The sequence below is a fragment of the Panthera uncia genome, chromosome F2 (genome assembly GCF_023721935.1).
Source record: "Panthera uncia isolate 11264 chromosome F2, Puncia_PCG_1.0, whole genome shotgun sequence".
Taxonomy (NCBI): domain Eukaryota; kingdom Metazoa; phylum Chordata; class Mammalia; order Carnivora; family Felidae; genus Panthera; species Panthera uncia.
The window spans coordinates 17,340,830-17,349,654 of record NC_064812.1 but is presented as its reverse complement, the minus strand read 5'-3'; the positions used below and the strand labels follow the sequence as shown (position 1 = coordinate 17,349,654).

The following is an 8,825-nucleotide window of genomic DNA, read 5'->3' as shown; positions in this document are numbered from 1 at the left end:
CACGACCTGCATCAGCTGCCCTAGCTGTGGGGCATGATCAATCCTGTGGCTGTGGGGGATGGGAGGAGACACAACGACTAAGAATGGCCTGGAGGGGAGCCTGGGTGGCTCAGTCGGTTGAGCGTCCGACTTCAACTCAGGTCACGATCTCACGGTCCGTGAGTTCGAGCCCCGCGTCGGGCTCTGGGCTGATGGCTCAGAGCCTGGAGCCTGCTTCCAATTCTGTGTCTCCCTCTCTCTCTGCCCCTCCCCCGTTCATGCTCTGTCTCTCTCTGTCTCAAAAATAAAATAAACATTAAAAAAAAAAAAAAAAAGAAGAAGAAGAAGAATGGCCTGGACACGAGGCAAGCTCCCTACAGCAAAAGCAAACTGCTGTCGTCAGAGGACAGAGAGAATCCTGAGCATGAAAAACAGCATCTCCCTACTGAACCTGTTCTACTCATTTATAAAATGAGATAATTAATTTTAAAGAATTAATCACCCTATAAATTTTTGTAGGAATCTAAGTACTGTGCCACCTTTCATACTTCCTTTGAAAAGAAACCAAATATGTTTGAGTGTGGAGAGAACAAAGGGGGTGTGGGGCGAAGACTGAAGACACTGCTGAGACACATTTCATCCATGGGTAGAAGGCTGCAGTGTTTTATTGCACATCAAGAAAATCGGTAAAAATCTGGATTGGGCTTCTATCTAACCAACCGTAAAACTGTATACAGCCTTGCATCACTTATAGTTATTTCTGAGGCATTGTTTACAATTGTCTGTATCGGCTGGCCAGTTTCTTTGGTACTATTGATTCCAAGGTTGTATCATTTACCACTCATAATCAGGGTTTCTCTGTGATGCATAACAAGGGCTGTAGCAGATAAAAGGAAAATCCAGTGAATGTTGAAAGCTTGAGAAGAAGGCAAGAGTCCACATTTGATGTTTTGGCTCCCTTTCCATGGACCACGTGCTTGTCACACTCTTAGATGTGTCCTGTGAGGGCTGGGACTCACTGTAGAAGCAGTAGGAAGAATATCATAAAATAAACGTATCTCTCCTCTCCTTCTGGGCACCAGGGTCTGAAAACAATGAACAAATGTCACCTGTTTCTAACCTATTTCTAACTTCCTGAGAATAAGGACCTTTTCTCTCTTACTTCCTCTTACATCCTCGGTTTCTTATCTGGTCCTTGAAACATAGAAGGCATATCTTTTTTTTTTTTTTTAATTTTTTTTTTAAGTTTATTTTTATTTTTGAGACAGAGAGAGACAGAGCATGAATGGGGGAGGGTCAGAGAGAGCGGGAGACACAGAATCGGAAGCAGGCTCCAGGCTCTGAGCCATCAGCCCAGAGCCCGACGCGGGGCTCGAACTCACGGACCGTGAGATCGTGACCTGAGCCGAATTCGGACGCTTAACCGACTGAGCCACCCAGGCGCCCCAGAAGGCACATCTTAAATATGTGAATGAATGAATGAATGAACAATTTCTAAGAGTTCTATCCTCTTTTGTAAAATAATCAGGCAAGAATTAAAATCATACTATGAAATTAATCAAATGTGGTTCACCGGGAATAGCTATAATATATAAATACACATAGCTTACCACATGTACCGGTGATTCGGCTACAGCTATAGAATGACTGGAGCACTACCTAAGGTGCTAGAGAAGACTTACCTAGGAATAATGAAGGTGACATCTAGTTTGGCTATGCATGTCTCATGTCCTGTAATCCACTGCCTTATTGGCTAACAGTCTGGATGCCATGGGCCAAGTAGAACTTACCACCCACCAGCTGGGATCAGAGCTGATTGCCATGTGCATTGACAAGATTTCTCAGATTGTAATCTTGTGGCTATTCAAAGTTTAGTCTTTTTTTCTTTTTATTTTGTTACCATTTTTTTTTTTAAAGAAATAACATGCTCTTGAGAGAAATTTTATAGCCAATGGGAAGTACAGAAAAGCAGGGAAAGTATCACTTGTTATTTCTATTATCCATTCAACAAATAATTCTGAGCATTGTTCTAAGTGTCAGGGATATAAGTGTCAGGGATATATAAGATAAATAAAATCTCTGTCCATGGGGAGCTTATATTCTAGGGGGTGAAGAGGGGCAATAAACTGGTAAACAAATACAGATGTAATTATCAGGGTGGGGCTAAGGACTAGGAAGATAAATACTGAGAACTAAGGGCTTGGACAAAATTCATAAAGGGCCCTTGGAGAAGGCCCTTCTCCTCAAGGACATGTAAGTGGAAAACTGAAGGAAGGCCCAGGGAAAGCATTCCAGCTGGCAGGAACAGCAAGCACAAAGGTCCAGAGGCAGGAGCATTCCTGGCATGCTTTTTTTGAACCATGGAGGAGGCCTGAGTGATTGGATGTTAGGGGCAGGGTACTGGAGATGACTGAGGAGAAGTTGAGGGCCCATGGCCACTGGAAAGATTTGGGGTTTTACTGTGAGTGTGACAGAAAGCTACAGGAGGATTTTGAGCCATTTTATCTTCAAAATAGTCACTTTGGAAGCTGTAAAAATAAGATCTTACAGGAGACAAGGTCTTCCAATTTGAAAGCTATTAAAATAGTCCAAGTGGGAAGAAATGGTGGCTTGAGCAAGGGGGCAGCAGTGAAAGATTGAACCAGCTAATGTACGTAAAGCATTTGGCACAGTGTCTAGGACAAAGAAAACCCACAATATCCAGCAGCTGCTATTATTACTTTTGTTTCTAGAGCTCCTCTTGCCAAGACCTGCAGATGAAAATCCCACAGATGAACTATTGGTTCCGTGGGGCCTGAATGAGCCTGCCATTTGCTCTATCTTATGTGTTCTGTTTGGTTTTGTTAATTTTTTAAATGTTTATTTGTTTTTGAAGGAGAGAGAGACAGAGCATGAATGGGGGAGGGGCAGAGAGAGAGGGAGACACAGCATCTGAAGCAGGCTCCAGGCTCTGAGCTGTCAGCACAGAGCCCAACGTGGGCCTCGAACCCACGAGCTGTGAGGTCATGACCTGACCCGAAGTCGGACACTTAACCAACCGAACCAGGCGCCTCTGTTTTGTTTTTTTTTATGTATGATTTTGGTTGATTAGAAACCTTTGCCTGATAACAACCTGTTATTTATCACATTGTTGGAACGAATGCCATTGTAGTGTTTCTAACCAGAATTAAGAGTGTGATCCCTAGGAAGCTGCAGTTTTTTTCTTCTGGGCTGAGTGTCTGTGTGTGTGAGTGCAGGGGTGTGCACATCCAGCCCAGGACTGTGCCACAAACACCCAATAATCAGCAGAAGCTGCAGCCAGCTTCTATTTGCCGGAGTGGCCAGCATCACTGATTTCTCAGTTCCCGTTCTCATCTGTGAAATTCCATGGACTCTGTTTCGTCCACTCACCTCAGTTATCCCTTTGCCAGACACATTAACTCAGACTCACATAGCAGGAGAAACTGTCCAATCCCCTTTCCCACTTCTTGCTTTTTAGCTGTCCCACTAAGCCAGGAATGTTGCTCTATCCATCTGGTGCATAATTCCCACTCACTTTGATGTCTTCCAAATGTTATCTCATAAATGTTGAGAACCCATCTGGGCTCAGGGAAACCTCTCTGGGAAGATGCTGCTTAAGCCAATGCGGAGTAGAGAAGACTAATGCCTTGCAGAGGCACTTGCTCAAAGCTATGGGCTCTGGCTTTGGGGTCTGCTAGAGAACCATGCTCATTTAGACGTTTATTTATTCTTGAGAGATTGAGAGAGAGAGAGAAAGAGAGAGAGAGAGAGAGAGAGAGAGAGCGAGCATGAGCAGGGGAGAGGCAGAGAGAGAGAGAGGGAGACACAGAATCCAAAGCAGGCTCCAGGCTCTGAGCTGTCAGCACAGAGCCCAACACAGGCTCGAACTAATGAACTGCGAGATCATGACCTGAGCCGAAGCCAGACGCCTAACTCACTGAGCCACCCAGGCACCCGAATCATGCTCCTTTTGATCCCCCAATCTTTTACGAGTGAATTCTTTTCCCTTCTGAAGCTGTCTAAAGGTAGTCACACCCCTGTGACCTTGTTTGTGGCCTTGTTTTGCAGCGATGTTTGCATGGACCCTCAGAGACACACAATAAAATGGGAATGATCTGGGAATGAATCTACTTACAGCTAACTCTGAGCCCGGCTCCCAGTGCCCCCCAGGAGAGCAGAGAGGAGAATGACATTATCAGAGGATGAAACGGAATCGATGGATAGAATCGTGGCATTCCAGCTGGGGAATGTGAAACCCAACGGGATGTGAGTCAAAATAAGTGAAATGGAGTCCTGGTTTCATTCTGCTGTCTATTAGCTGTGTGATCTGTATTAATTGACCTAACCCGCTTGAATCTGTTTTTCTCAGAGCTCCTCATATGTATGCAGTGCACCGGTGTGGGATCTCACAGACAGTAGGTGAGGCGCTATTTGGTGGGCCAGTGCAATGGTCTGTCAGCACTGGCTACGTGCTTGCACCTGCCTCTCCCCGAAGGGAGCTCTTGCTTAATCATCCACTTGGTTCTCAACAGTGACAACATTAAATTTGTCATCAAAAACCTTCCCATAAAGAAAACTTCAGATTCTACTTCTGAATTCTGTCAAATATTTAAGACAGAAAAATGCCAATCTTACCCACAAACTCTTCCAGGAAATACAAGAAGGGGGAATGCTTCTCCAACTCATTTAATGAGGTCAGTATAACCCCGCTACTAAAACCTGAAAAAAAAATTATAAGAAACCACATTACCACCAAGAAATCTCACGAACTGGCCATAAATACATGGGTACGGTTATTCATCTCCACTGTGCAGGTGAGCAAAGCAAGGCTTAAAGAAGTTAGGAGTTTGCCCAAAGGCACAGAGCTAAAAAGTGGGAGATGTGGAATATAAACCAAGATCTCTCAGACTCCAGAATTTCTACTCTCAACCAGCATGTTACAGGTTAATATGATGTAAATATGTTAATATAATGCGTACTGAACAGGCCTGAAAGAAAAAAAGAAAAAAAGAAAGAAAGAGACAGAGAGGAAGGAAGGAAGGAAGGAAGGAAGGAAGGAAGGAGGAAGGAAGAAGGAAGAAGGAAAGAAGAAAAACAGGAAAGAATTGAATGGCTACAGATAAATTTGGCCTCTGGGAGGTGAATGAGGGAGGCGTCTTGGGACCTGGACGTGGCAGCCTCCTCCACTTGAGCATCGCATCTAACGGCTCCTCCCTTGTCCCCAGTCTTGCCCTTCCTTGTTCCTTTAAGCTCCTCTGCCTGGCCAGGACATGCCCGCCACCAAGAGACAGACTCTGGGCTTTCAGAACTGCAGAAACAGCTCAGTTAAAACCGCCAAAGTCACCACTGTTTAAGAGTTTCAAAGCCCTGGAGACACATGTGTTCTAGAAAGGCCCAGCTTGAAGCCAAATAAAAACTGAGGTGGTTTGACACACAGCCAGAGCATGTCTCGCTCATTAATGACACAGAGTCCTGCGTGCAGAAAAATGAGTGCAAGCAATGAAGTCTCATGTGCTCTGCTAGATGTGCCTGGAGTTTCATCGCCACGGCCCCATTCCCGGCCTGGTCCTTCAGGTGCCCTCTGGAGCAATCTCTCTCGAACTCCAGCAGGGAAGACAGAGAGCGGCAGAGGATTTTGGAGATGCATTTCCACAGAAGTGCCCTTCGGTTGAAGAGTCCATCACTGATCCATGCCCAGAAGCAGAATGACACCCACCCTCTTCTGCCCAAGCCTGGAAAGCCCCTCACCAGAGCAACTTTTTACCTTTAAACCCACAGAACCTTATCAGAAGGTGTCAGGAATGACACAAAATTAATAACACCCAGTTCCCAAAGCCACCCTCAATTATCCACTCACAAGCAGAAGTGAGAGGGCACTTCTTTTGCATCAAGGCAAGAAATTATCCCTAGAAGATGAGCCACTCTGAACTCTAAAACCGGTAGGGAATATGAGTCTCCACAGAATTCGACAAGATGCCAGGACAAACTTTCATTCACTTATGTATTCCTTTTATAAACATTTGCTAAGGACCCATGCTAGAGCTTTCTCCTAGCCCATTACCCACCTTTGTATGAATTCCTAGAGTGCACCGTCCCTCCAGGCTTGCCCAGTGGAGTAGGTACCCACTCCAGTGCCTAAAGGTCTCAGGGCCCCTCCCCAATCCTCCTTATCCCAAGCAATCATAAGACTTGACCTCCAGACACTTGATAATCGAAAGCAACTGAGTCTAAAATGCCTAGGGGCGCCTGGGGGCTCAGTCGGCTGAGCATCCGACTTCGGCTCAGGTCATGATCTCGCGGTTTGTGAGTTCGAGCCCCGCGTCGGGCTCTGTGCTCACAGCTCAGAGCCTACAGCCTGCTTCATATTCTGTGTCTCCCTCTCTCTCTGCCCCATCCCCACTCATGCTCTGTCTCTCTCTGTCTTAAAAGTAAATAAAACATTAATAAATAAATAAATAAATAAATAAATAAAATGCCTAATCAAGGAACAATTCAAAGCAGAATCTGATAGGCCCGTATTAGCAGTTCAGAGAGAAAATAACAAAGGAAATCCATATTAGGTGTGAACTTAATAGCAGGTTAAATGGCAAAAACAGGGCCTGTGTTGAACGTGGTAACCAGTCCCCAAGAGGGTCACCAACCATCCCTACCTCCTGGTTTTCATGCACTTGGTAGCCCCTCCCACATTTCAATGGTGCTGACTTGTGAGGTCAACAGGACACTGAGGAAAAGGTGGTGTGAAAGCCTTCCAAGGCTAGGTCATAAAAGGGCACTGAGGTTTCTGTATTTCTCTCTTAGATCACTCACTCTGGGGAAAGCCAGGATGGAAAGAAAGTTGCCACCACCCAGGTACCCAGAGTTCTGGGGCTAAAGCTTGCCTGAATTTGGAATCCAAGAAGAATTTGGTCTGACTCCACCTATACAAGATCTAAAAGAGAAGAAACCTTCACTTCATCTTGAGATGGTTAACTCGGAAAATAAGGCCGGGGGGGGGGGGGGGGGGGGGGGGGGGGGAACAGTCAATTAATCCAAGGTTTTGAATTTCTTTAAAATATGCCTTAATCATCTGATACCTTTTAAATATATAAAGTAATATTTTATGAATGTCAGCATTTTTAGTTTAAACTGGACTATGATATGTTTACTAGTTGATTGTTACAGGAAGCCAGATTTACTTACATCACACATCATGGCCTGGCTACCCCGTGTAATTGGTAGGCAGCTAAGGTGGGGCGGGGCGGGGGGGAAGAAGTGGGGACAAAAACAGGCTACAAAGTCCAGCAGTGCAAACCTACAACTGTGCTGAGTCAGCACAGGTCACACAAACTGACCCATATGGTGTAGGAGTTTGAGCTAGTCAGGCCATCCACGTTCTTCCCCATCCCAATGCCGTAAAGACTGAAAAATCACATTAGGACAACTCAGTCATCCTCCATTTCTGGAAAAGTATTCAGTAATCTCTGAAGCCAGCAGAGAAGTGCCCAACTGCCCTGTAGGGGGTGGTATGACTCGGGGAAGGAGACTCACGTGTGGAGGGAATCGTAAAACATCAGATATTTCACTACAATCTGAAGGATCCCGATATATAAGACAATTATAAGTAACTCTCAGTCACTAACATGTGTTACTCACTGAATGGTTTCTTAATATTAATTAATTAGTGGCAGATTATATGATTGTCAAAATACTCACTCCCTCCCCACTAGGTCTATCCCTATCAGAGGATTATACCTCCCACCCCAATGGCATCATCCATGAAGATGTGACTCAGTTTGGCCAATGAAATATGAGTGAATCGGGGCGCCTGGGTGGCGCAGTCGGTTAAGCGTCCGACTTCAGCCAGGTCATGATCTCGCGGTCCGTGAGTTCGAGCCCCGCGTCAGGCTCTGGGCTGATGGCTCGGAGCCTGGAGCCTGTTTCCGATTCTGTGTCTCCCTCTCTCTCTGCCCCTCCCCCGTTCATGCTCTGTCTCTCTCTGTCCCAAAAATAAATAAAAAAACGTTGGAAAAAAAAAAAAAAAAAGAAAAGAAATATGAGTGAAAATCACGTGACACGTGCCACTTTTTTTTTTTTTTTTTTTAGAGAGAGCACAAGCTGGGGAGAGAGGCAGAGGGAGAATGAGAGAGAGAGAGAGAGAGACAGAGAGAGAATGAATCTCAAGCAGACTCCACGCTCAACACAGAACCCGACTTGGGGCTTGATCCCACGACCCTGGGATCATGACCTAAGCTGAAATCAAGAGTTGTTTTGTTTTTTGGTTGTTGTGCCACTTCTGAACAGAATCTTCTGGCTCTGCATCCTGTCTTCTTCTGTCAAGATACCAGCAATATGCCTGATAGGAGCTGTCCTCCAGTCTGGGTCTCTGGGTGAAAAGCCAAAGCCAGATCAATAACAGAAATACAAGATAAGCCCCAATAAAAAGGCAACCGTCACTGAGTTTTTGAGTCATTTGTCATAGCAGAATAATGCAGCCTAAAGTGCCAGACTAATTCCTGCCTTAGGACACTAACAAAGGAATAAAGGGAAGTGAACACGTCCCTGAGCCAAATACAACTGTAATGTTAAATGTGTGGCTCCCTCCTCAACTGTGAAACACAGAATAGTCAAACTCCCAGGGCTTGTGGATTGCTTAGCAAATTTTACAGCATTTCCTAAACTTCAGACATTCTTTTACCACCTTCATAATTGTTGCATATCTGTGTACCAACCACACTGCTATTTAATTAATATTTTAATTTACTCATGGTCATATTCTAAACATGTCAATTTAAAGAAAACTGTAGCGTTACAATACATGAAACACTACTGACATTTATCTTTTTAAATATTTATTTTTGAGAGAGAGA

The 8,825-nt window shown here is 44.8% G+C and overlaps 1 long non-coding RNA gene across 2 annotated transcripts; it reads left to right on the top strand.

Annotated features, from left to right (window-relative positions):
- The first annotated feature begins 6,781 nt into the window (after positions 1 to 6,781).
- Positions 6,782 to 8,415, top strand: LOC125924936 (uncharacterized). Of its 2 annotated transcripts, none has more exons than XR_007458626.1 (2): positions 6,782 to 6,828; positions 8,260 to 8,415. It is a non-coding gene; the product is annotated as an uncharacterized LOC125924936 (long non-coding RNA). The 2 variants fall into 2 exon arrangements; XR_007458625.1 differs by having other exon boundaries at positions 6,788 to 6,943.
- Positions 8,416 to 8,825: the final 410 nt, after the last annotated feature.